This window comes from Schistocerca cancellata, chromosome 1 (assembly GCF_023864275.1).
Source record: "Schistocerca cancellata isolate TAMUIC-IGC-003103 chromosome 1, iqSchCanc2.1, whole genome shotgun sequence".
NCBI lineage: Eukaryota > Metazoa > Arthropoda > Insecta > Orthoptera > Acrididae > Schistocerca > Schistocerca cancellata.
The window spans coordinates 924128404-924156246 of NC_064626.1; the positions used below are offsets into that span (position 1 = coordinate 924128404).

Below are 27843 nucleotides of genomic sequence, written 5' to 3' on the forward strand. Positions count from 1 at the left end.
GACTGAAGTGCCTAGAATCGCTCGACTACAGCAGCTGGCTGTAAACTACTACTACAAGAATTTTGAATGTGTCCCAACTTCAGAAACTGACTAATTCTTGAAAACCCAGTGAACAAATAAATATTTTACAGCTCAGGTCATAATCACCATCATTACAGTCAGCTATTTTAAATCCACTTCGGGATAAAAGTCATCTCTAGACCTTTCTGAGCATTATGGTTTTGCAAAATAGGCATCTATCCATTTTCTAACAGTCTTCTTAATAACTTCTCTTGCAAACCAACAATAATTATAGTCTAGACATCGAAAGAAAATCAGTGACAGCCAATGGCTATGTAGCCAATGCTGTTCACCAAGTGATTGAAACACACCCTCTTTATAAATAAAGAGGTAGTGTGAGATGTATATTGAGATAAAGTAAAAATTATGTTTCAGTTCCTTGGTACACATTTTAATGCATTTCTCACCTGCATATTATGGAAAAGGATAGACTCCATAACCTAAAGTATGTGTTACCGTCATCCTTCACTGGTTCTGATATCATCCCCTAATCTTATTACTAGAGCCCCTATTTAATGTAATATCAAATTAACAAGTACACACATAAAAATGTATTATATATAAAATCCAAAATTTTATTTTTCTGCTAGAAAATATAAGTTCACAGGTAGGCTAGTCTAGTGTATGTTAATTCTTCATTTGTTAATATCTGCTACAAGGTACTAATGTCGAGTTGGAATGGGATGCACAGTTAATTATTAACATTTTCTCCTGCAATTTTGTCAATGTCACATGTGATTTATGCTGTTTCATAATTTCCAGCACTTCTACCTCCTCCACTTCCCTATTTAAGAATCTGTCATTCTTCTCTAGCTGGCCCACTGTGTGACTTGTTGGGTGCATGTGCTTGGGTTAATCAAACTGAGGGAAATGCTGCATTATCAATATTAGCGTTCTTTACTCCCAAATATAAAAAAGTGTATAAGCCACTCTAAATTTTGTTGGTGTCATTCTTCATGATAGTCCCCAGTTTCTTCAATGTAAAAAACCACAAAGCATGTCGAATAAACCCATCAGTAGTCAACATCTAAAAGAATGAGCCTGTTGATTTTTTTCCACCTGGGAGCCTTCACTGTTACTCCGTCAGTGTCCTCAATTGATCTAAAATGATCCATATTTCGCCATTTCATACAAATGAAACAATTTTGTGAGATCTGTTATATTTTCTATTGAAAGCCTATCTTCTCTGGCACCACTCAAAAGGCAAGTTTCTCCAAAAACCAACTCGCTATCTCATGAGAGAAGCAGTTCTTCCAAGTGGGATATTCTTTCCCCGTACAAATCTTTAAAAAATTAACCACTTCAGTTATTTTAGCACCATAGCCAGATTTATTCTGGAGTAGCAGTTCGTTCCTATGAATCTCCATTTTCTTTAGGGGTTGTTCCAGACAGACACATTGGACCTGTCACCATGAACCATTATGACATTGGTTCTGTGGCTTTCTAACTCATCATTTACAAAGAATATTTGAGTTTTTTTTCTTCAAAAGTTCAAATTTTCAAAGAAAATAAGACCAATAGTTTCCAAAATATACCAGGGAATATACCAGCTGAGAATATGAGCTGTTGCTTTAATTTGACTCCAAAGATGGTGACCAAAAAAATTCAATAAGCAGCCAGTCATCTGATACAACAGTTACACTTGGTCACATGTGACTCCACCAGCATGCAATAAGACCCACGTGTGGTGGCAATTGCTTGTATGTGGACACAATGTCACATGACTCCACCAGCTTGTGGTGGCAGTTGCTTGTAAATGAGATTAGGTCCTCTGAATTGCAAATGGAACGAACATTACAATTTCAGACTTATTTGACCTGGTTAAACAAAAAGTTATCCAAAAAGGGAAGTTGCAAAATTGCCAAGTTGATTAAGGAAAACATAGGCAACGTCAGTAGGTGGCACTACAGATAAATTGATAACTGATGGAGATGCCAACTTCTTTTTGTTCCCTACAATCCTGTTTAACAGGAACACAAGGCAAACATATAAAGACCATTACAAAAATCTTAAATATTGCACCCAAAATGCTTTCTTACCAACAGCATTTTTCAGAGAATTGTCAGAAAATAGATTCCAATAGCTCAGCAGGACAACATTGTTTCATTTTGCATTACTATGTTCTCCGAATCTGATGAAGTATACCTGTATGCAGCCCAACAGCCATGGCCATTTCCTACTCCATCCCAACTCTGACTAAATAAAACTAGCAGTTACTGTTTAAGTGCATGAAGGCATAAAGTTTTCTTTTACCAGGTGTGCCTAGTAAGAGTTTGTCATCCAATACACTTTCACATTTTTGTGATGACTACACCAAACAAACAAGCTGTTTCACTGTCAGTAAAACATACATTATTCAAAAAATGTGTGCTGTAATGATTGTTATACTTCTATAATTTGACAGTCAAGTCCCAATTGATAGAAGTCATTTGTAATGCATCATATACACTGCCTTTATTTTCTTTCCTCTGCTAGAAAATGCAAAAATACCTACAACAGTTTAGCTCTGAATATGAACTGCAAGTTACTGAAAAAACTAACAATTTGAGATGTTCGGTGTGGTCTGGATGCCTAAAATTTTCATGTGCACTCTGGACTTTGCTCGTGTCACAACTGCTTATTCACCAAAAGTGTACTAGGCAGGAAGGGCTGTACAAACTGCAGTTATAAGCAGTCTCTGTGGAAAAAAATAGTGCATAATAGCAGCTAAAATTTCGACATTGCATTTTCTTGGTGTATTCTTCCTGTATGGAAAATTTCAGGGTATGTTTCAACATGCTGGATTGGACCATTTCATTCCAAGAACAGCACTTAGATTGAAGATGCAGTTCTTAATCGGGCAACGTACTGAAATAGTGATTGCTCACATGTTTTTTGGTGTGTGTGTGTGTGTGTACAACAAATCAGTAAAACACATAATACGAAGACATAAATTGGTTGCAAGAAGCATTATTTTAAACAGACAACTTATAACAGTGTCAGGCCTGGAGACAAGCTTGTAGGGCCCAACAGTAAAAGAGACTGCTCAAGTAAAGCAGGAAATCAACCTTGTATATGGATCACACTTATGACAAGTCATTCTTACAGTAACATTGTTTTTCACAATTGCCACAGCATGAAAAACATTCTTATGTCAGATTAAGAATCAATGACAGGCCAATCAAAGCATTTCTGCATGTGGAATTAAACAACTAAGGAATAAAAACAGTTCATGCACCAGAGCCAGGTATGAAACAGTAACATTGCTTCATCATATACTGGAGTCACCACATTTTATTTTCAAACCTTACAGATACAGGTACTGACAACTACATATTTAATACAACATATGAGTTGCATGAAAACAGTAATGAGACTTTCTCTAGGAATTTTTATTTTTTCAAACAACAATATTATCCCCTTCAAATTAGTTCCTGTTGGCAGCTGTTTACCAGCAGAGTCAGTTCCCAGTCTTGGTAGCAGTGCTGCACACCGGTCACTTCTTTTGAATGTTCTCCAAAGTTCCAAAATGACACTCTTTAAGACATACAGATTCCCCAAGTTTAACACAAAACTTTATGGAATAATGTTGCTCTAAATTCCAATGTTCCACTTATAAAAAAACTTCACCGATGGCAGTCTCAAAAATCACATGATGGCCATATGGAGATGAACCACTGAACATCTAGAAGGGATGAACACAACAGGCTACACAAGCACACAGTGTTACCAGATTGTTCACAGTACTGTCAGCCTCATTACTTTTCTCACCTTGTAGGTCCAACCCACATTAGTCCTGTGAAATAATCTGCATTAACAAGCCTTCCTTTTCCCTAACTAGGTTGTCAGTAATTCAATAAAGCCACAACTATTCACATCACTCCATTTTGATCTGAAGATACCGAAGCTGTAATCTGAAATCAAAATGAGAAGTTTTTTAGTAGAACATCTGATCACTGGATAATCATTTGCATTTAGTTGATGTTTCATTATCTGAGATTCAAAGGAAAAGAAATTTAACCTTGAATAAGCGTATTCAATTATAAACAATGAAAACAGTAATTAGTAGATTGTTGGGAATGACACATTAAATGCCACAGGCACAAAATTTTTTAATCAGCAACTTATTTTCCAAGTGCCCAAGACAAATGAATCTAATAGTACACAGCTGCAAATCTGGAGCAAGTACAGATGTCCATCACACATCCTAAGGCAATCACAATGCAGAAACTGTTGCCTTTGGCTTTAGTGGATGTTTACTTTAGCACTTTTTTAGAACTTCACAGCAATGATACTGAAAGTAAAACCAAGTGCAGAAAATTTTTCCAAACTTTCTGAAATGCATCTAACTACCAAAGAATTTTACAAAAATTTATCTTCCTTCACCAATCCATAAACACTGCAAAACTATATACATAAAAGTGTTCATAAAAGCATTTGAGCCCAACAGGATGTTGAATTTAAACTACTTCTGATTAACAGTTCTACATCCAAAAGTAACATTTGTTAAAAATGAAACTTCTGAAAATAAATGAACCATAACTTACTTCTGCATGTAATTGCAACAGAGATTCCATCTTTAGGTGTGCAATTTCCTTCACCCAATACGAAATGTTCAAGAAATCTTACCTAGGTAATACTTCATCAGGCAAATGAGGCTAAGCTGAGATTAATGAATAAGTATGAGAACCTTAAAATGTGGTTACATGACGATGAAACTGTCTTACTAAAGGACTTACTGTAACACTCCTATGTACATACGCTGCCATACATCATTTCAGCATATCTGGTAAAATATAGCCAAGGCAATCGTGAATTCAAAATTTGCACTAGAGAGAGTGCACAAACACAAATGCACAATATGCACTAGTATGAACAGACGTTTGTGTTCATACAATGTGTGAAAGCAGTACCAAACAATGAAGACTTAAGCAGCAGGAAAACAAAGACTTGTTTTAGTTTCCAACTTCTGCACAGGCAGCAAGTACACAGTAGCAAAACTCAAAGCACCTAAAGAAGATGGCTGGCTTGGGCATCTAAATATTGTGCACATAATGAAAATAACTCTGCAGAATGCCTGTAAACACACTGTTAGTGCACTGGAAGCATTTTACAAAATAAACTTAAACCTTACCTTAATCTCACCTCCCAAAGCCACAGGCACTGACCTGCAATGACAAGAAGTTTCCATATTAATGAGACTAGTTGGTAAATGCCACTCCAAACAAAGAAGGAAGGAAACAAGGCATCAGGACGTTAGAGGTGAATTCTGCTCTCAGGTTTCAAGTTACTGCTACATATTAGCATTTCATCATCTGCCTTATACTGACTGCACTTATTTTCTGCAAGTATCACCAACAAGGGCAACTGAAATTATATAGTAAGAAGCTAAGTGCCAGAAAATAAATATTAACTATACATGGCAAGTCATGTATGTAACACACCTTTCATTTAGTTAATTCCAGGTATCAAAACAAAGTTTTCAGCAAATTATAGTACACTACAGGGCATTGACTTTGCTATGTGATAACAAGCCTTAACTCTTGTCTCCATTCCATTTCCAACCCCATTAAAAAACCTGCACAATTCTGACTTAATTCATTTTTCAAGGAAAAACACCTGACTACACAAGTTTTTCCTTGCCCTGAGAGATGGGGGAGGGGTATGGGTGCCCTCACTTGTATTGACAAATTCTACAAAGTATGATTTGTAAATAGGGTGATAAATACTTTAACAGCATCCGAAAGGGCTTGAAAAGGTGAGTACAGTGATATTATAATGCTTGTTAATGTTGAGGCTGAAACTCTAAGCAAAAGAATCTGAGAAATTAACTAAAATTGGAAAGCAATGAGACAAGAGCCAGTTATTGCAGTGTAAACATTGCGAAGCAGAGCTCATGTGAGGTTACATCATTATGTGCAGCAAGACAGGCCTATGTTACTAAGATAAAACCTCACAACACAGATACAGGGTCAGCTATGATTTTTGTACAAGGAACTACAACATATACTAGATTGTGGTGTATCAGATCAGGCTTCGGAAAACAACTTCAAATGTTATGTCTCCAGTTTTCTGTGGAAAAAACTAGTTTTGCCAGGAAATTTTACATTTAAATCATCCTCATTGTTGCTTACTTGTCAAAGCCAAAACAAACATCATCCATACTTCACACTGCCCTCTTCAAGGGAATAAGGAAACTTATCTATTAACTTTCTTAGGAATTTTTTTTATTGTTAATAATTAAATGACATACCTCTACCCAAGTGCTGCTTAAAGTAAACCACCTGCTGTCTGATGAATATTACTCAAAATTGTAATCAGAAAGAATACACATTAAATAAACTAAACAGTATTCAGAATGGCCAAAATGCCACCCACAAAATAAATATTTTTCTAAACGAAATTTTATTTTACACTGATTTATATGTTCAAATAGTTTACCACTGACTGCAAGGCATATTTATCGTAGCCATTCAAGAGAAGATGAAAGTACATTGTAGGATAGGCTGTTGCATACTGTGGCAATTCAACAGTGCATATTGTCTAGCATAATTAGGGCTTCATGATAGGTACACATTTTAGTACTTCCACAGAAAGAAACCAAGAAGTCAAATCCTGAGACCTGGCCAGCCATTGTACTGCACCATTCCAGCCTACCCAACAGCCAGGAAACTTTTCCTCTGGTCTTTGCATTGCAACATGGGAAGAGAAAGTTCGGCATCTATCATCCTGGAACCACATACTTTGTCACTTTTGCAGTGATACCTCTTCTAAAAGAGCAGACAGAATGTTCCATAAGAACAAGTGCATACCAGGTTTCCAATCACCATCCCTGAGGTCCCTAGTGGTATTTACCAAGATGGCACACCAAAGGTTTGCGTTGCAGCCATTATCGTCTTATCCCATGAAGCCAGCAAGGATTTTCCGCTGTCCAGTAGTGCATACTATGTAAATTTGTAGTACCGTTGTTCGTAAATGTTGCTTCGTCTGAATAAACATAGCATTGTCTTCCTAGCAATGCACAGCGAAGCAACAAAATTCTATATGGCTCAGATATTCAGGTACACAAAAAGGGCAGAATCTATGCACATATAACCTCTGAAAGTGCAGTCTGCATGCATGGAATTTTTAAGCAGAAATGATGTACCTATAAATGACACTTGCTGCTACTTCTGCAATGCAGACAAGTAAGCTATCTAAAGGCTTAATGAAAGGACCTAGCCTGGCATGAATGTGTTTATAACACAATATTGCTCCAATTGTTTTGTGAAGACTTTCAACTTAAAACATTAACAAGCATTTTATCACTGCACTCTTCTCTTCAAGCTCTTTCGGATGCCATATCTATTTTAAAAAATCATACTTGCTTCTGTATCTCCACCAATGTAAGAGTTAAGGATCCTTATAACGAAGTACATGTCCCTTTGTCCCTTAGCACACTATCAATTGCCAAAATCCTATTTTCGATATCTGGAACTTTTCACAAAACAAAAGGTGATAACTCTTATGTGACTCACCCTATACACCAAGCAAATATATTTAAGATGCATAAACTCAGTCCCAAATCAACTCTTCAAACACTGCGGAAACAAACAAGTGACATAAAAACTACTCTTTGTTTGCTTTGATCATTACCATGCGCAAGCTCCACTTCAAACAACAATTTCTAAGCACATTCATGTTTAAGTGCAGTAAAGCCTACTGTTATTTCAACTAAGCACTGAATTGAGTAACAGAACTTGTTCAAGATTACTATTACCACATTAAGTTATGTCAGCTACAAATGGCTAATGGAATATGCGACATTTTAATAAATTTAAATACTGTTAAGAGGTATGAATAAGATAATCACATGGTTGAGAGCAAAACTGAGTTTTCGTTGTAGATGAACAAATTTGAGCAGTTTGCAGCTTTGAATGTTCTACAGGTACCCCATATAAAATGTGCAGAGTCTTTCTCAGTTACTGTGAGCAACTTTGGAAGATTCATAGCACTGCTGGACTTTTACCCCTGATTTCACAATACTTTAGTTAGCAATTGGAAAGCAACACTGTAGCCATCTAGCTTCCCACACACAATATCTTTTCTGTGGGGAAGATGTGGAAGGACCAGCCACTTCCTCTTCAGCATCACCTCCTCCCACTAATAAATATTCCAAAACCTGAAATCAAGTTTCTCACTCAAATGCTAGCAACAAAAGAAATGACGTAAAATTGCATGTGTATGCAAATATTAGCTGCAAGAAAGAATTCCAGATGAAGGTATTTTCAAGAAAGCAACCCTAAGGGAATCAAAAAATGAACCCTGACCAAGCTGAATGTTTACCCTGGAGGGACAAAGGCCTACCAAGTGTTTTTATGGCATACAACACTTTTCCATGACAGGAAAGTCTGACAGCCTATACAGGCTGGCATGTTCAAGGTCGGGGAGGGAGGAAAAAAGAAAAATCTACAAAGTGTTAAGGTGAAATGCTGCAGCAAAGAATCAATACCCCACAAGGAAGCTTTGATTTAGCCTATATAATTTACACACAGGTCAGATTATCCCAGGCACGTGGAGACAAACTGTCACTGCATCCGATTTTACTACACCTCAGAACAACCACAAAAAGTCTACCTCAAACAAATTCATGACAAGTTTACAAATTGTTTTTTAAAGTCTTAAGTAAATGTACTGTGCCAAAGTAACTAGATGAACGTTACTGCACAGTTTAAATCGAAGACAAGCAACTTTCTGTACCTCTTTGCTCATGATGCCCAAGTTTCTTTTGGCTTATGAATTTCATCCGCAAAATGCAGGAGAGGGTGACCATACCTACCACGTATAGATTGCTACACTGTCAACACCACTGCCTGATCTGTTACTTTCTCCATATTTTGCTTCCCCTCACTGGTAAAGGATGACAATTTTTTTTTCCTTTATGCAGTTGCTGCAAAAAGTAATAGTGTCCCAGAACTCCTTACTTCTAACAGGAACTCCTTTCCCCATAAGCAACTAAATTACACACTCTCCTGTCTTGTCCGCTATTATTTGTGAAACCCACTAAATAGTGGCATTTGAAAACACATGTATAAACATTTGCTAGCATTGTGCAATGGGGATATGTGGTAGGTGGCCAGAAACATTGTTTCCTTTGATGCATACTAAAACTGCTGCAAATACATGTTTCAAAACCTCTTTGTAAGCTCTGCAACAAAGTAGTAGCCTGGAAATATATTTTGAAACATTGTTGGAAACTCAGGGTGAACACAGCTTCAGTGCCCCACTTCTCTCTCAGAAACCTCCCCCGCACAAAATATCAATGAATTAAAAATAAGTAATTAGGAGTAATTAAAAATTACTTTACCTTTTAAAGAACTCCACAGCATTCATTAACTATTCGGGTCTCCCCGAGTGGCTTACACCTGAAATATTAAAATCTGTTCAGTTCCCTAAAATCAGAGAGAAATATAATTTAACAAATCTTATTCTATCAGAACGCTGTGGGTTGCCATCAGCTCATTATCTGAGTAGGTAAGGAGGTTCATCATTACAAAATTTTCAATTAAGACTAGAGCATATGACATATTGCACTACTGATACACAATTCCTAAAGAACATTACTTTGATCTTATGTGAGGGAAAGAAAGGCAGAGCCACTGGTAGCAAAATAGACATCCACTCATAAAATGAAAGTTGTTACTTGGGTGTAACAAATTAACACCAATACACAGCAACAGACCAGTTTAGGCAAAAATAACCATCCAGCATCCAGGACAGGCACAGGCTCAGACTTCAGTGTTACAATAGGTTCGTATGAGCAGTTGCCAGCGGGCTCATGCTGCATGAGCTGAATTCGCGTATGAGCAGTGCCTTCATCCTGCTTCTGGCTACTTGAAGCGTGGCTGTTTGGTGTATGAGCAGTAGCAGCAAGTTGCCAGATGCTACCCAGAAAAATTTTTCTGGCACGCCCAAGCTGCCAGATTCGCACATGCACAGAGCAAGCTGAGATAGTAGGGAGGGATCCTTCCCCACGTGACCCGTGTAGGCCTATATGTTTTGTGTCTTCTTAATATTGAAATGTGATGCTACAGAAGAATGCTGAAGATTAGAAGAGTATATCACATAACTAATGATTTACTGAATATAATTGGGGAGGAAAGAAATTTGTTAGGACATTCTGAGAGATCACGGGATCACCAAATTAGTACTGGAGGGAAATGTGGGGGAGGAGGGGGTTAATGCAATTGAAGGAAACCAAGAGATGAATACAGTTATCCAATTCAGAAGGATGTAGGCTGCAGTAGTTACTTGCGATGGTGATGCTTACTCAGGATACACAGGACTATGGAAGTGTCCGATTCCACACATTTGCTTTGACCCATGACATCATCAATGTGGCGGAAATGGCTATTCCAAGCGTCTCCAATACAGCACCAATGATGTCATCTACATACACAAAGCAACAAACATGAAAATATGTATAAATAAGACAATAACATCTCCCACCTAAAATACAATCAAACTAGTGGGACAACCACAGGAAACTGGGGATTTTAGGGAGGGGACAAACTAAATATAACTAAAGAAACCACACGATCCCAAAACACGCAAATGACTAACAAAAAAAATTACAAAATCTACAGGAATGACACTTTCCGAAACACCGATACCTACACACAACTATGTAAATTAGTTTCAGTCATAGGTATTGATACAAAAATACCAACACCTTCAATTATGAAAAACAAAACCACAACATACATACACACGGCGCCATTAAACAACAGGACGACATATACAAACACAACCAACTCAAACTCCGCACCTTAATGTCACACACCACAACACCCTTACGTCATGGGTCAAAGCAGATGGGTGGAATCTGATGCTTCCGTTGACCTGGATACAATAGTACGGAGAGCTGCAGCAAACCAGTCTTTAAACTGAATACCTGTTATCTGCATTACAAATAAACATCTATGCACAATTTGACAACACTTGACTTTCCTTGTGTTTATCTTTTTCTGCATCTCTTTCCACATGTTAGCATATCATCCTCAGGGCAGCCTTTGAATGCAACTGATTGTTGCAGCTACTTAAACAATTACTACCTCTTATGACAGCATACTTTGTGTTATAAAGAATTTTGTATTCTTCATACTTTGCAATGACCACTGTAGCAATTTTGCACCAAATATACTTTTCCATCATCTGGAAGCTTGATACACACTAAAACTAGTAACCCAAAATGTATACATTGGGGGACTAATCAGTATTAGGTCCTCATTTCAACTTTTATCAAAGGTCTTTGATAGAAGATACTCCAGTAATCTCTCAAAGATTTGACCAAACAGCTTTGACAAAGTTCTTTTGTAGTGCAATATGGGCCTCAGTAACAGAGTCACAAAGGCAACATAAGCTGGCAGTGAGAGATAAGCAGACACTAATCATTAAGAAATCATTCCCTGTGTGTTGCTAAAATATGTATGAACTTTACATCCAAAACGAAAAAGAATGCTAAAGTGTACTGAATGATAGTCAGCATGATACTGTTTCAAAATACTGCATGTTAGGAACAACTACAAAAATTAATTTTTTCATTGCATATAAAAACTAATTACTGTAAACAAATACATGTGATGATATTACAAAGCTAACTGTACATTGCGTTGACAGACACACACCATCACCATTCCCATTTGGTGTCATTTCTCGTAGTTTGCAAAAAGGTAGTCGTTTAACGCAATGAGAAAACTTGTGGTGGGCTTCTAGTGCTGAAATTTAAACATTCCAATATATTTTGTAATTTGGTAGTATTCTCTTTATCTCTTGACGCCAATTTTTCTATAACGTACTGTGTCTGCTATTCTCTACTGATTAAATCTGTACAATTCAATTAGTTTTTCCAAGCAAGTCATTAAAGAAATCCAAAATTTACCTTACAAATTTCTATCCTCAACAATATTTCCCCACGTGCTAATTTCCAGCTGCATCGTTCGGACAGAAAACCTGTAACATTGACTTTCTGAAATATTTTACATCAACATAACAAATAATAAAAATATAAACACATCATATTCAGAACGCTGTGGGTACCATCAGCTTAATTTTCAGAGTAGGTAAGGACATCATCATAACAAATGAGTTCAAAGCTTTTTATCACCTATGAAAAACTTTCATTAAAGTAGACCCACAAGTGTCAAAATGTATAATTTAAGCTTACCACTCATGTTTTCATGGCACAGTACATCCCTTGGAACACTCAACAACTTTTCTAACAAGATCAGACTCCATTATCATGAAGTAACTTATGTCCATCCTCTCCACATTCCATGTGGGAGCAAACGATGGGTATGCTTCATTATTTAACTGACGATAACCTAGAACAACAAAATTTCATCACACAAATGCACATGCAAGGCCAAATCTGTGAAATGTTATCTACAGTTTCAGGACGTTAGAGGTGAAAAACTTTCAGGTTTCAAGTAATTGCTATTTGCTAGCATATCATCATATGTCGTTCATTTATAAGTGCTTACCAATGGTAAAGAACAGAAGGAAAAACTGACAGCATCAAATTTGAGGAAAGGAACAATACGCCAACGCTAGCCGCCCCCCACCCATTAAAAACCCAGCAAATCGTTCCTACCAGTTTCACCGGATCGCTTCCTATTAGTTTTTCCAACTATATTTATGCCAAACAAAACCTTAAATGCCCTTTCCTAATATATTTCTATGCCAAACAAAACTGCTTAACAATGTTCTTTATAGCACGTAACGTAACCGAAAATGGTACAATGAAGTTTACACCTCACTATAATAAATACCTCGAAAAGATGTGATGGCTGCACTATAACCCTTCCAGTCTCTACATAAGTTCTTCACTCCCCAATAAGAAAACGATTTCGTAACTTGCAGGTATACTTATGCATTCTTCCACAAGTTCCATACTGTCTGAATATAGGCCTTTGCGCGTCACAAGGCGTCCTGACGTACAATAATGTGTCCCACTGATTGCAAACTGAAGTAATCCTCTCACAGTCTGCATGGCTCTGCAACCACATCAACATGAGTAAATGACGATATAAGGGGCTATAAATGAGATTACAACTAATTCACTCGATTACGGTTATTTATCACAAAAGTGTGGAGATGTTAAAAACAAATCATTTTCGGGTGATTAAATATGACAGCAACAACGGAGAAAACGGCTAAAATTCACAATTTATTTTGCCTTCTCTTACCAACACATGTGCTCAGTCCCGCTACCGTCAGTTGAAGAACTTGGCGTGGGCCGGAGAGTACGGAAAAGATATTCCCCCATCTACTCCGTCATCCGCTGTTGCCAGACTTCTACTGGCTTCCTTGATCTCTAAACTGGCACCAGCTTAAGCTTCGTATGAGCAGTTGCAAGGGGGCTCGTGCGCCTGCGCAAAGCTGTATTCGCGTATGAGCAGTGCCTTCCTCCCGCTTCTGGATACTCGTAGCGTGGCTGTTTGGTGTATGAGCAGTAGCAACAAGTAGCCAAATGCTATCCGGAAAATTTTTTCTGGCGCGCCCAAGCTGCCAGATTCGCGCTTGCACAAAGCAAGCTGAGTTAGAGAGTCCTTCCCCACGTGACCCGTGCATACGTTTCGTGTCTTCGTAGTATTGTTGGTCTTTTACTTTACAGCTCCCACGTCAAATGAAATCAAAACAGATTTCTGTGGCTTGGAGCCATCAAGTGAATTAATGTACATTCTCATAACCATGAAAGACCGAAATAAGAGAGTAGTTTCAATTTTCTGATTTTATATTATTTCCACATTATTACCAATCAACCATTAATGTCTTAATGAAGCTACTTCTGTCTGTTTTGTAGATAAATTTGCTTCTATTAATTTTTTTCTGGTGAGGCAGTTAGTTTACTTGGAACGAAGTATTTCATTCCGCACTATTGGCTACTTTCAACTTCGTTCAATTTCAAGTGCAAATTTTCATTTTCTGGGACGAATGACGTTATACCATAATAAAGAACCAAACATGAGAATACAGTACTGGACCCCCAAGAAAATTGGTATCACGAAAACCACATGAAAAGCTGAATATCAGGTACTTCAGAGTGCATCTGGACATAGAAATGTGAAATTAGAGCGGAATGAAGCATTTTAGTTTGGTTTATGAAATTCCGATGCTGGCTGGAGTAGTCTCTGATGTCCTGTTCCTTTTATGACACTGTAACATATCTTAATGCTATATACATACGAACAAACGTAAACATTTACTTGAAGTTGACTAAGTAGGCAAATTTGGTCAGTAGTTTTGAACTAAATATTTTGTTTCAAATATAATGACAGCTGTAGCAGAATTTTACAAATTTACTTTCTGTGCAAGTGTTTTTCGAACACAAGGCACTTGTCTACTACTTCCTTTAGGCCTGAAGTTATTTCTTAATTTGTGTTTACTTCTCAAATTATAGAATGCCATTCTATGGTAAATTGTAGACTGGCAGCATACCGTGTTTTATCGTTTTAACCCCACACATGGCTTCATATTTAATCCTAGAGTAGAATATAAACTGTCCGTTGTACAGTTTCTTTGCCTCACAGACAACGTTGTTAATTTTTTGCAGATTTTGAAATAGTCGTGAAATTTATTGTCCTTTATTCCAGTGTAAGCTACACAAGAAACTGTTTATTTTCCCCAAGAAATTTGTATTCCATCCTACTAGCTTTATGCAGTGCTGTGTAGATGTAAACCTGTTGGAAATGCTACATAACAATATTGCAGAGTACGAATAAAAAAAAACAATCTGTCAAATTCACCCCATGGCAAAATGTTATGGTACTTCAAACCGTGGAGTCTAATTTTGAAAAGATATTTTGCCAAGAATTGCTTCCTTATTTGCATCCTTTATTTGAGTGGGATATGATAAAACAATTGCTCTAAGTACAACTCTGTATGTCCTCTCAACAACATGCCACAGGGCTGTACATGGTCACGCGGAGCCCCACCACGAAATTCCACGAGAAATTCGACGAGAAGCGTATGAGCAGAGCAAGCACCAAGCGCGGACTGCCTACGTCATCGTACCTGTGCATGCACAGTACAGCCTGGTGCCTGGCACTGTCTGGTAAGTGCTCAAACGAACCTTTGTAATTCCCCCATCTACTCCACCATCTGCTGTTGCCAGACTTCGGTGGGTTTTTGGCTATAGTGACAGACCACGCACTGAAAACTCCAACTTATTACGATAAGACACTTTTATTAAGGTTCGTATAATTACAGAAACACAAGAAAAACAACGCTGAAATTCACGGCACATGTATCACTCAGTCAAGTTGTAGTCGGGACTGCCAAAGAATCTCGCATCTCCAAAGACCGTTTACTCTGCACTTCGCCGGTGAAGTTACTGGCGGTCGACTGTCGCCAAAGACCCCCCTCCCTCCCCCATGGGAGTGTTGAGCACTGGGGGAAGGATGTGGGTGCCTTCCTGTGTAGTGGCGTTGTGGGATGCTCGCTGGTTGATAGCAGCATGTGCTAAGAGTCCATACTGTCTGTGCAGGTTGGACTAACGCTCGTATAGTCCGCCATCCAGTGGGGGGGGGGGGCAGACTGGTCGACCTGCACATGTGAACTGGACTGGCACAGAAGATGTCGTTGTTGCAGTACCGGCGGAGAGGGGGATGTGAATCTTGAACATCCTGTAGGTGCTGAATATTGCAGCTATGGCAGCCATACCCAACCCATTTGGGATAGGGACTATGCACAGGATGGTGATGTGTGACGTGGGTGTGGACCCACGTGAAGTGTCCTCTATGCGGAGGACGAAGATGGATCCCTCGTGGAGATGCAAGGAAATCTCGTCTCGTGGGCACTCAGAGACGTTGATTGCGATGCAGATTTCATCGACAGTGGATGTAGGGGGCACTAGGGGGTGTGGGGGATAAAATTAACATAGTTCAGGATAAACACTGGAACACTCTGTGGGGGTATTGGGTGCCAACACTCGGGACCGTGTAATGTCACACGCAACATGTGGTTGAGACTGAGGTTGTGGATTGTCACACGCAGTGCCTGTTTGAAACGAGGGTAGAGTATCATCATACGCAACTACTGAGTTGCCCACAGGTGTAGGCTTGGTGCTCATACGATCATGGTGGGGCGCAGCGGAGTGGGTGGTCTGTGTGAGATCAGGGTTGTCACCTGATGGAAGAACACTCGACTCGGGGGTGTGTGTTACAGATTCCTTGATCATCCAGGCTGGTTTCACGCGTTGGAGGGAAACTGTCTGCCAATGACCACTGGCGAGAATGTCCATAGTATTGTCCGTGCGAGCCACTACTCGCTGCTGGCCGGAGTAAGGTGGCTGTAATGCCAGTTTGACTGTGTCATCCCGTAACATAACAAACTCGCAAGGGTCCAGTGCCGAATGCAGCAACACCCGAGGATGGGTATGTGGTCATGAAGGAGACGTGCGGATCATGGCTATGTGTGTCCGGACACGCTCAACTAGTGTGGGGAGGTCGGATAGGTCGGCGATTGCTTCATCATTGACGAACTCTGCGGGGAGAACTAGGGTCTCGCCATACAGGAGCTCTGCGAGTGAAGCCTGGTGGTCTGTCTTGTAAGCCGTGCATATTCCTAGCATAACCCAGGGAAGGGCGTTGCACCACTTTCAGAGTTCTGTGCCACCACTCGACCAGTCCATTGCTCTGAGGGTGCTAAGGCGTAGTGCGGAATCTATCCACCCCACAGAGGACGCAGAGTTTGTTAAGGAGCAGGGATTCAAACTGTCTTCCCTGGTCGGTGGTGATGGATGTAGGACAGCCATATCGAGCTATCCAGGAGGATACGAATGCGCGTGCTATGGAATCCGCTGCGATGTCCTGCAGGGGTATTGCCTCCACCTAACGTGTAACGCGGTCAATGACGGACAGGATGTAACCTCCCCCTCACTTATCGACCTTAATGACAGTGAAAAATTAAACTGCGAGCACCTAATGGAAATTTGGGAAAAGCAATCATCACCGAAGTTAATTTGTTGGTAAAGAGGGAGGAAAGGGTTACATCTAAATGAAAGAAAAAATGCAAATGATATTGCTGGAAATTAATTTTGAGAAAAGGGTAAAATTAATAAAGAAAGTAAATGTGCGGTCATTACATTAACAATTAATTGGTGTTAATTAGATATTTGAGATTTGGGGAAAATTACGGTCGCCAGTCCTGTGGACAACTACTATAATAACTGAAAATGAAAGATAAATGCACATATAATTAGCACTAAAAGTGTGGCAACTGAAGGTTGACACGTGTTGTGTGAAAACTGAATGTTTGTCAGAAGTAATAAATTTTGCTACACTCTGACTTAATTTAGCAAAAGAATTAATAAAATCAGAAAATTGAAAGTTAATTTAGTGACTGAAATTAATAGTGAACTTTGTTTCTGAAGCACTACGAAATTCAATAAAATAAGGTTAGTCTTGGGCTACCTTAACAATCATTTCAAAAGCTACTTGAATCTACACAATTTAGAAATAAGAGATTTAACTTTGAACTTGAATTAAATGATTCTGAACAATTAACAATAGTAAAATTTAGTATGTACCAAGCTGAGCTGCAGTCACAGGTAAGCTAAAATATGGTAACAAAACTCACATTCTTAATTTCTGCTTGTGTAATCTAAATATTGTAGCCAGCTATGAATACTTTAACTGAACTTTGAAATTAAAGCAGTGAAACAGAATGATATTACTTTAATGCTGGCGTATGAATTTCAACGACACTTGGGTTCATTCCAGAAAAGGAAGGGACCCTGCTTGGTAATTCAATTGGGACAATGAGCAGCAAAGGTTCATGTTAAGTTGCTGTATTTTTGTGATGCAACAGTTCTAAAAGCTGAGGTCCACCATGCAGTTCTAAAACTTTACGTGCTTTTAGTCTTCCTTGTTGGTTGATTGAAGGTTTGCACTCATTGATTGGGGAGGTGGCGACAGTCACTCATTGTCGGCCGTCGCTGTTGCAGAAGCTGGATGTTGGTGCACCTTCTTCTCGTAACGGTCACCAGGCGAAACGGGCTCTTGATGTGCGCCAGCTAATGCTTCCTGTCCGCGACACCATATCAGAAACTATCAAACCAACTCGAGCGCAATTACATGCTGCCAAACCCCGAAAGCACGGCAACTCGTGGGAGCATCGCACAACACACCTGCTCCACCGCCCTACTCCAGCCAGACTCTCCCTCTGCCCGTGCTCCATGCGGCAGAGTTAACACTACCAAAGATCCTAAACACTTTGGTTCTCCACACGAACTATCGATGTAATCGTTTGATAGCATAGTTTTCCCTAGGCCAGACCCAGCGTAAAAATACAAATAATAATATTTACAAAACAAACCAATTATACATCGACATCTATAAATATATATATATATATATATATATATATATATATATATATATATATATATATATATTTACAAACAGTAAATCAATTACAATATATAAAGACATAGAAATGTCATATCTTCAGGTAACAAAATAAGGAAAAAAATTTATAGTACAATAGATGGAAATAGGAGGATATGCATTTCTGGCGTTACAAGGATATACCTGAAACCATCAGACACGGGTAATGGTCCTGTGAGATCCACATGTACATGACGGAAGCGGCCTTTTGGGATGTCGAATCTTTCTAGACTGGGTTGTGTGTGCCTGCCGACTTTGCTGCGCTGGCACTGTAAACAAGCACGAGCCCAAGTACAACAATCTCTCTTCACACCTGGCCACACAAAGCGTTCTGTAACCAGGTGCGTAGTAGCCTTAGCACCAGGATGTGCCAGATTATGTAAAGCAGTGAACACTTGTCGACGCAGCAGCGCAGGGGGAACAAAGGGCCAAGCGGTGCCCATGGATGTATCACACCACAGTGGCTTGGCCAAGCCCGGTAGGTTGCACGAAACCATGTGAAGGGTAGTATCTGGGCACTGTCGGAGGTTGTGCAATTCAGTGTCACTGTCCTGTAAGTGGGCCAATTCGTCGAAATTACGAAATTAATGGGGGATGAAATTGCAGTGATACGTGATAGGTAGTCAGCCACCACATTTTCTGAACCTCGAATGTAACGGATGTCTGTTGTGTATTGGCAAATTAAGTCCATTTGCCAGAACCTACCTGGGGGAAGGTCAGCAGCGGGGTTACAGATAGCTTCCTTGAGGGGGTGATGGTCTGTGAAAATTGTTATATTCCTTCCTTCAATGTCTGTTCAGAAATATTTTACAGCTTCATAAACTGCAAGCAATTCTCTCTCTGTCAAATGCTGACCATTTATGTTGAGCTGTAGATAGTTTTTCAGAAAAAAACCGGAGTGGTTGCGTCGTGTCATTGACATGCTGTTGGAGGACTGCACCGACTGCAAAATCACTTGCATCTGCTGTAATACAGATGCAGGCATCTGGCAAAGGGTGGGTGAGAGTGACACCACGTGCTAACACTGATTTAAGGCCTTCAAAAGCTCTCACCATGTTGTTAGACCACAGTACTCGGCGACTGCCTGAGGTTTGTTTCCCAGCCAATGCATCAGTCAAAGGGGGTTGAATTGCTGCCGCCATCGGCAGGTTACGACAGTAGAAATTGACAGTTCCTAAAAACCGGCGTAAATCGCAAAACGACACTGGAAGGGGTAGATCGCGAATGCAGTCAACCCGCTCCTAAGGAGGGCATATACCGTCCGAGGAGACGGTGTACCCCAGAAAAGTGAAAGCGGTGCAGTGGAGTTGTGGCTTGTCATTATTGATCTCAACTCCGTTATGTGTCAATAAGTCCTGTATCGTGGCCAAGTGGAGTTCATGTTCCCTGTCAGAGGGGGACAAAATTAGTATGTCGTCAAGGTATGCGTAGCAATATGTGCAGTTAAAACGAAGTGAGTCTATAAAACGCTGCCAAGTTTGGGCCGCGTTTTTGAGACCATAAGGCATGTAACAAAATTCGTACAGGCCGAAAGGTGTGATCACTGCTGTCTTTGGTATGTCACTCTGTTCCATTGGTATCTGTAAATATGCCTTGCAGCAGTCCAAGACACTGAAGATGCGTGCTCCACTAAGTACTTGCGCAAAGTCTTGTATGTGAGGTATTGGGTAATTTTCTAATACTGTCCGCACGTTGAGGCGACGATAGTCGCCGCAGAGGTGCACAGTGCCGTCCTTTTTGGGGACTAAATGTACGGGCGAGGACCAGTTACTGTCCGATGGGCAAACAATACCTGCCCGTAGAAGTTCCTCCACTGCAGCTTTAGCAAGGCGTAGTTTATGTGGTGGCAGTCGGCGCGCTTTATGGCGCACTGGGGGCTCATCTGTCGTGACAATTTTGTGTGTCGTGCCATTCATGATAGCGTTCAGCTCGACTGGCGAACTCACTCGGGGGCCGTCGTGAACGGGAATCAGTAGCACACAAGAGTCACTAACATGATGTGCTAGGGCAGCTGTCTGCGTTGGCGGCGACGAAGTTCCATGAGGTGATTCTCCGGTGTTGGATAGTGGTGGCATTGACAGGCGTTGTACGCAGCATTGTGCCTCGGTGAGGGCTTGTGTAGCCAACGATATGGCACGGTTCAGTTCGGCGTTGTGAGCACAGAGATCGTCGACTGCAGGGCGTTCGGGCTGGAGCTGGGCAATGGAAGTTGTGAGGCTGTCCGCCAATGAAGAGCACTTGATGGGAGCTGTATCGAAGTCGTCGGGCAGCTGAGAGGGAGGGGGGCCGAAGAGGCGACTGAACATGCAATATGAGTGGACGAGGTGTGATGCAATAATGCAGCTGACCGAAGATCTGGAGACAGTCTCATGTGGAAAAGGAAGCCAATGCCTAATCCTGGATCTTCGACGTCAGCCACGTAGAAGGACCAAGTGAACTGTTTGCCAGGTATGAGTTCAATAGGTGACTTGGCCAAACCATCGACACGAAGTAGCGACTTATTTTCTGCTCGAAGGGACAGTTTGGTTGGTGTCGTGTCTTTTACAGAAAATGTGGTAGGTATGACACTAACGTCTGCTCCGGTATCGACGAGAAAATACCGGCGCGAACCTAAATCCAAGGCGTACAGACGTCCTCGTGAGGTGGGGGATCTGACAGAATGCAATGTATGTGGGCGCCCCTGCATGTATCCGCAGGCCATGGCGCCTACTGCGGCCCGCGTGCGGCGTTTGGGAACGCGCAGGGCGGACGACAGTTGCGAGTGGTGTCCCTGGAAGTGGTGTGGAACCAGCATATGCGTGAGTCAGCTGTACTCGTCCCACCAGCCGAAGGCGATGGGAAGGCGGGGCAGGCAGGCGCTAGCCCGGTTGGGGTGGGGAGAGGCTGTTGCCGACCAGCTGGCGGTTCCAGGTCTTGGCCGCTAGATGGCTGCTGTTCTATGTGCTGTCCGCGATACGCACGCGCCCAGCCTCTACCGCCCGGCGGTGGAAGTACAGTAGAGTGTCGATTATCCGCAGTAATTGGGGGACATGGGTGTTTGGAAAACTGGTTTGTTTGGATAATCGAACTGTACATGTTTATTTGCCAAAAAGAACTATTGTACAGTAAATTTATTCATAAAAACAGGCATCTCTTTTAGTATTACAAAGTAACATACACAGGCATCTTCAGTAGGAATATATAGTACAAGGCGCATTCAAGTTCTAAGGCCTCCGATTTTTTTTCTAATTAACTACTCACCCGAAATCGATGAAACTGGCGTTACTTCTCGACGTAATCGCCCTGCAGACGTACACATTTTTCACAACGCTGACGCCATGATTCCATGGCAGCGGCGAAGGATTCTTTAGGAGTCTGTTTTGACCACTGGAAAATCGTTGAGGCAATAGCAGCACGGCTGGTGAATGTGCGGCCACGGAGAGTGTCTTTCATTGTTGGAAAAAGCCAAAAGTCACCAGGAGCCAGGTCAGGTGAGTAGGGAGCATGAGGAATCACTTCAAAGTTGTTATCACGAAAAAACAGTTACGTAACGTTAGCTCGATGTGCGGGTGCGTTGTCTTGGTGAAACAGCACACGTGCAGCCCTTCCCGGACGTTTTTGTTGCAGTGCAGGAAGGAATTTGTTCTTCAAAACATTTTCGTAGGATGCACCTGTTACCGTAGTGCCCTTTGGAACGCAATGGGTAAGGATTACGCCCTCGCTGTCCCAGAACATGGTCACCATCATTTTTTCAGCACTGGCGGTTACCCGAAATTTTTTTGGTGGCGGTGAATCTGTGTGCTTCCATTGAGCTGACTGGCGCTTTGTTTCTGGATTGAAAAATGGCATCCACGTTTCATCCATTGTCGCAACGGACGAAAAGAAAGTCCCATTCATGCTGTCATTGCGCGTCAACATTGCTTGGCAACATGCCACACGGGCAGCCACGTGGTCGTCCGTCAGCATTCGTGGCACCCACGTGGATGACACTTTTCGCATTTTCAGGTCGTCATGCAGGGTTGTGTGCACAGAACCCACAAAAATGCAAACTCTGGAGGCGATCTGTTCAACAGTCATTCGGCGATCCCCCAAAAACAATTCTCTCCACTTTCTCGATCATGTCGTCACACCGGCTTGTGCAAGCCTGAGGTTGTTTCGGTTTGTTGTCACACGATGTTCTGCCTTCATTGAACTGTCGCACCCACAAACGCACTTTCGGCACATCCATAACTCCATCACCACATGTCTCCTTCAACTGTCGATGAATTTCAATTGGTTTCACACCACGCAAATTCAGAAAACGAATGATTGCACGCTGTTCAAGTAAGGAAAACGTCGCCATTTTAAGTATTTAAAACCGTTCTCATTCTCGCCGCTGGTGGTAAAATTCCATCTGCCGTACGGTGCTGCCATCTCTAGGACGTATTGACAATGAACGCGGCCTGATTTTAAAACAATGCGCATGTTTCTATCTCTTTCCAGTCCGGAGAAAAAAAATTGGAGGCCTTAGAACTTGAATGCACCTCGTATGTGGCACAGTTTATTCAACAAAAATATATACATACTACATACGCATTTTGCATGAACAATACACACAGTATACAAAATTAAAATTGGATAAAGTGGTTGCAGATTCACCTTCTTCTAGCCTTTTAATAATCTCATACTTGTCCCTCACAGAAAGGACAACACATTTACATTTAAGAATTTTGTATCGTCAAGTTCACACACAAGTGGTCGTAACAGAGAACAGAAGGTGACTGTTTGCATCGTGAGAAGCTCTTCTTGGGGGCGCGCAATCCTCCAAACTCCGCGGAGCGGCACGCCTCAACTCTAAGCCGGCGCAGCTGTTGCTGTGAACAGCTTTGATACTGCCGCTACTTCTACTGCCAGTGCCAAGCCGACAGAAGTGTGCTGATTGTTGAAAGGCCAGTCAGCAGCGCCTTGTGAAGGCCCCATTAGAAGCAATGTTCCGCCAGCGGTGGCCCAGTGCGGCGACTACTGTGGGAAACTTGGTTTGGGAGTGAGGGGGATGATGGACGGTAGGGTGGGAGAGTAACAGGTGCGAGCGAGTACACAATTCTGTTAAGCGGTTGTTCGGTTGACCGATGTTCGGATAATCGATGCTCTACCGTATAACCACAGGATTACAAACCTCGATGGTATTAGGCGCTGTGCTGCGTGGAGGGAGGTGGCTGTGTCGAATAATGGCGTATGCCTGGTCTGCCAGCCGTAGTTTATCCTCGAGTGACGCTGCGGTATGTGGAAGCAAAAGTAACTGTAGTTCTTGCGGCAGATTCACCAACCACAATGCCCAGAGCGCTAAGTTAGGCAAGATCTCGGTACTGACCTGCGCATGCAAGCGTCGCCACAGCTGTGAGGGTGTTCTGTCACCTAAAGTCTCGTCGTAAATTACGTTGTGAATCGCATCGGCCAGCGGACGAGAGAGGCGTTCGGTGAGTAATGCACGAGAAGAGATATTTGTTGCTCTTAGGTGGGTTCAGCAACAAGTCACTGATGAGATCAGGGTGGTCGTGCAGGTGGTTCACTAAACACACAAAACGAGCGCTGTCGTCTGCAATACCGTGTATGTCCAACATGTTGTCCACCAAGGTAAACCACATCATTGGGTTGTTCGGCAGTAACAGCGGCAGCTTCGGAAAACGTCCGGGGGCCAGTGCTTGTGGGGCTGTAGGAAAGGCACGAAACATACAGGGATTCTGCACGGTGTTCACTGATGCGAACTGTGCCTCCATGGCGGGAGATGTGTTGCGTTGAACGTCCATTAGCTGTGTAGGCGAGACGTGGTATCCAGTCTTTGTAGGCACGGAATCTGTATGGCCACATGACGAGCACGGCGCGGCAGGCGCGGGCGGATTAACTGCCGATGCAGCCGAAATCTCGAGCAGAGGCGCGAGATAGCGATTGAGCGCCGAGTGACGGCGCAGAACCATGGCAGGTGCGTCGCCCGAGGCGTGCGCGGGGCGGCAGGACGGATAGGCATGTAAATGGCGCGGCATGGTTGGCGCGAGTCTCCCTTCGACCGGCACGGAGGGGACACGTTAAATGGCGGGCCGCTCTGAGGAGGGGGCGGCCGTGCGTGTGGACCCAGAAACTGGACAGCGGCGTGGTCCATGTTGTGTGGTAGAAACTCGGGGTTTCCGGGGTCTTGTGCTGGAGGAGCATTCTGTCGAGCGTAGAATGTGTCCGCGAGGATGTGTACAGCGCCCGGTGTGGTATGCCGGCAGAGGTTAGAGTCGTCTGGCCAGGCGAGGCAAACACGGGAGATACGAACATTTCTGGTGTATTAGTAGCACACGGGGTAAAGCGTTGCACTTCATAGTCGAATGACCATTCTGTGGTCGCGGCGTCGTGCACTGCTAGAAAAACTGGAGGCCGCGACGTTGTCTATTGGCGCGAAACCGGTGATACACAGCGAGCGACTGCAACGTATTTTCGCGACATGGGGTCACCAACGTGGGTTTTTTGGCTATAGTTACGGACCACGCACCGTAAACTCCAACTTATTACGATAAGACACTATTATTAAGGGTCATATAATTACAGAAACACAACAAAAACAATTCAGCAATTCACGTCACGCGTGTCACTCAGTCAAGTCGTAGACGGGACTGCCAAAGAATCTCGAGTCTCCAAAGACTGTTTACTCTGCACCTCGTCAGTGAAGTTACTGACGGTCGACTGTCACCACAGAGCCCCCACCCCTGGAGTGCGGAGCACTGGGGTAAGGACGTGGGTGTCTTCCTGTGTAGTGGCGTTGTGGGATGCTCGCTGGTTGATAGCAGCGTGTGCTAAGAGTCCATACTGTCTGTGCAGGGTGGACTAGCGCTCGTATAGTCCGCCATCCAGTGGGGGATACGGACTGGTCGACCTGCATGCGCGAACTGGACTGGCACAGAAGATGTTGTCGTTGCAATAGTGGCGGAGAGGGTGATGCGAATCTTGAACATCTCGTCGGTGCTGAACGTTGCAGCTGTGGCAGCCATATCCACCCCATTTGGGATAGGGATTTGGCGCAGGATGCTGATGTGTGACGTGGGTGTGGACCCACGTGAAGTGTCCCGTATGCGGAGGACGAACATGGATCCCTCGTGGAGCTGCGAGGAAAGCTCATCGCGTGGGCACTCAGAGGCATTGTTGCGATGCAAATTTCGGCGACAGTGGGTGTAGGGGGCACTAGGGGGTGTGGGAGAGAAAAGTAACGTAGTTCAGGAGAAACATTGGAACACTCTGTGGGGGTATTGGTTGGCAACACATGGGACGGTGTAATGTCACACACAACATGTGGCTGAGACTGAGGTTGTGGATTGTCACACGCAGTGCCTGTTTGAAACAAGGGTAGAGTATCGTCATACACAAACACTGAGTTGCCCACAGATGTAGGCTCGGTGCACATACAATCATGGTGGGGCGTCACAAATCATCCGGCCGTGCAATAATCTGTCGCCACTGATTGCAAACTGAAGTAATCCTCTCACAATCTGCATGACTCTGCAACCACATCAACATGAGTACAGGATGAATATAAGGGACTATAAATGAGATTACAACTAATTTAATCAATTGTGGTTAATTATCACAAAAGTGTGGAAACATCTTCAAATACAAACCGAACATTAGGAAATCATCAATACGGTTATATGTGAAGTGTGGTCATCAAATCTCCGTAGAAATAAAACAATAATCATTCCTTCCTATACATTTCAGCCATTAAAAACTCAAACATACCCTAAATGTTAAAAACAAATCATTTTAGGGTGATTAAATATGACAGCAACAACGGAGAAAACGGCTAAATCCACGATTTATTTTGGCCTCTCTTACCAACACATCTGCTCAGTCACGCTACTGTCAGTTGAAGAACATGACGTGGGCCTTGGAGAGTATGGAAAAGATTTTCCCCCACCTACTCCATCATCCGCTGTTGCCAGACTTCTATTGGCTTCTTTGCTCTCTAAACTGGCACCAGCTTACACACCACACAACACGGAAATGACAGGTTCGTATGAGCAGTTGCCAGTGGGCTCGTGCGCATGCGCAGAGCTGAATTCGCGTATGAGCAGTGCCTTCCTCCCGCTTCTGGCTACTTGAAGCGTGGCTGTTTGTTGTATGAGCAGTAGCAGCAAGTAGCCAGAAGCTACCCAAAAAATTTTTCAGGTTCATATGAGCAGTTGCCAGAGGGCTTGTGCGCGTGCACAGAGCTGAATTCGCATATGGCAGTGCCTTCCTCCCGCTTCTGGATACTTGAAGCGTGGCTGTTTGCTGTTTGAGCAGTAGCAGCAAATAGTCAGATGCCACCCGGAAAAAATTTTTCCGAGTTATAGTGGGGGGGATCCTTCCCCACGTGACCCATGTATATGTTTGGTGTCTTCGTAATATTGCTGGTCTCTTCATTCACAGCTCAAACGTCAAATGAAATCAAAACGGATTTATGTGGCCGGGAGCCATCAAGTGAATTAATATACATTCTAATAACCACGAAAGACCGAAATAAGTTAGTAGTTTCAATTTTCTGATTTTATATTATTTCCACGTTATTAGCAATCAACCATTAATGTCTTAATGAAGCTATTTCTGTCAGTTTTATAGATAAATTTGCTTATATTAATTTTTTTCCGCTGTGGCAGTTAGTTTATTTGAAACGAAGTGTTTCATTCTGGACTATCAGCTACTTTCAACTTCTTTCAATTTCAAGTGCAAATTTTCATTTTCTGGGACGAATGACATTATACCATAATAAAGAACCAAACATGAGAATACAATAATGGACCCCTAAGAAAATTGGTGTCACGAAAACCACATGAAAAGCTGAATATCAGGTACTTCAGAGTGCATCTGGACATAGAAATGTGAAATTAGAGCGGAATGAAGCATTTTAGTTTGGTTTATGAAATTCCGATTCTGGCTGGTGTAGCCTCTGATATGCAGTTCCTTTTGTGACAGTGTAAGATCTCTTAACGCTATATACATACGAACATATCTAAAAATTTACTTGAAGTTGACTAAGTAGGCAAATTTGGTCAGTAGTTTTGAACTAAATATTTTGTTTCAAATATAATGACAGCTGTAGCAGAATTTTACAAATCTGCCTCCTGTGAAAGTGTTATTAGATCACAAGGCACTTGTCTAGTACTTCCTCTAGGCCTGAAGTTATTTCTTAATTTGTGTTTACGTCTTAAATTTATAGAATGCCATTCTATGGGAAATTGTAGACTGGCAGCATACCGTGTTTTATCGTTTTAACCCCACACATGGCTTCATATTTAATCCGAGAGTAGAATATTAACTGTCAGTTGTACAGTTTCTTTGCGAGAGGTTCGCAGGAGAGCTTCTGTAAAACTTGGAAGGTAGGAGACGAGGTGCTGGCGAAATTAGA

At 42.0% G+C, this 27843-nt stretch overlaps 1 long non-coding RNA gene across 2 annotated transcripts; it reads right to left on the bottom strand.

Annotated features, from left to right (window-relative positions):
• Window positions 1-3315: 3315 nt before the first annotated feature.
• Window positions 3316-13398, bottom strand: LOC126191411 (uncharacterized). Of its 2 annotated transcripts, XR_007538345.1 has the most exons (7): window positions 13266-13315; window positions 12849-13073; window positions 12245-12401; window positions 11960-12030; window positions 9386-9443; window positions 5174-5207; window positions 3316-3953 (listed from the first exon to the last, which is right to left on the bottom strand). It is a non-coding gene; the product is annotated as an uncharacterized LOC126191411 (long non-coding RNA). The 2 variants fall into 2 exon arrangements; XR_007538346.1 differs by lacking the exon at window positions 12849-13073 and having other exon boundaries at window positions 13266-13398.
• Window positions 13399-27843: the final 14445 nt, after the last annotated feature.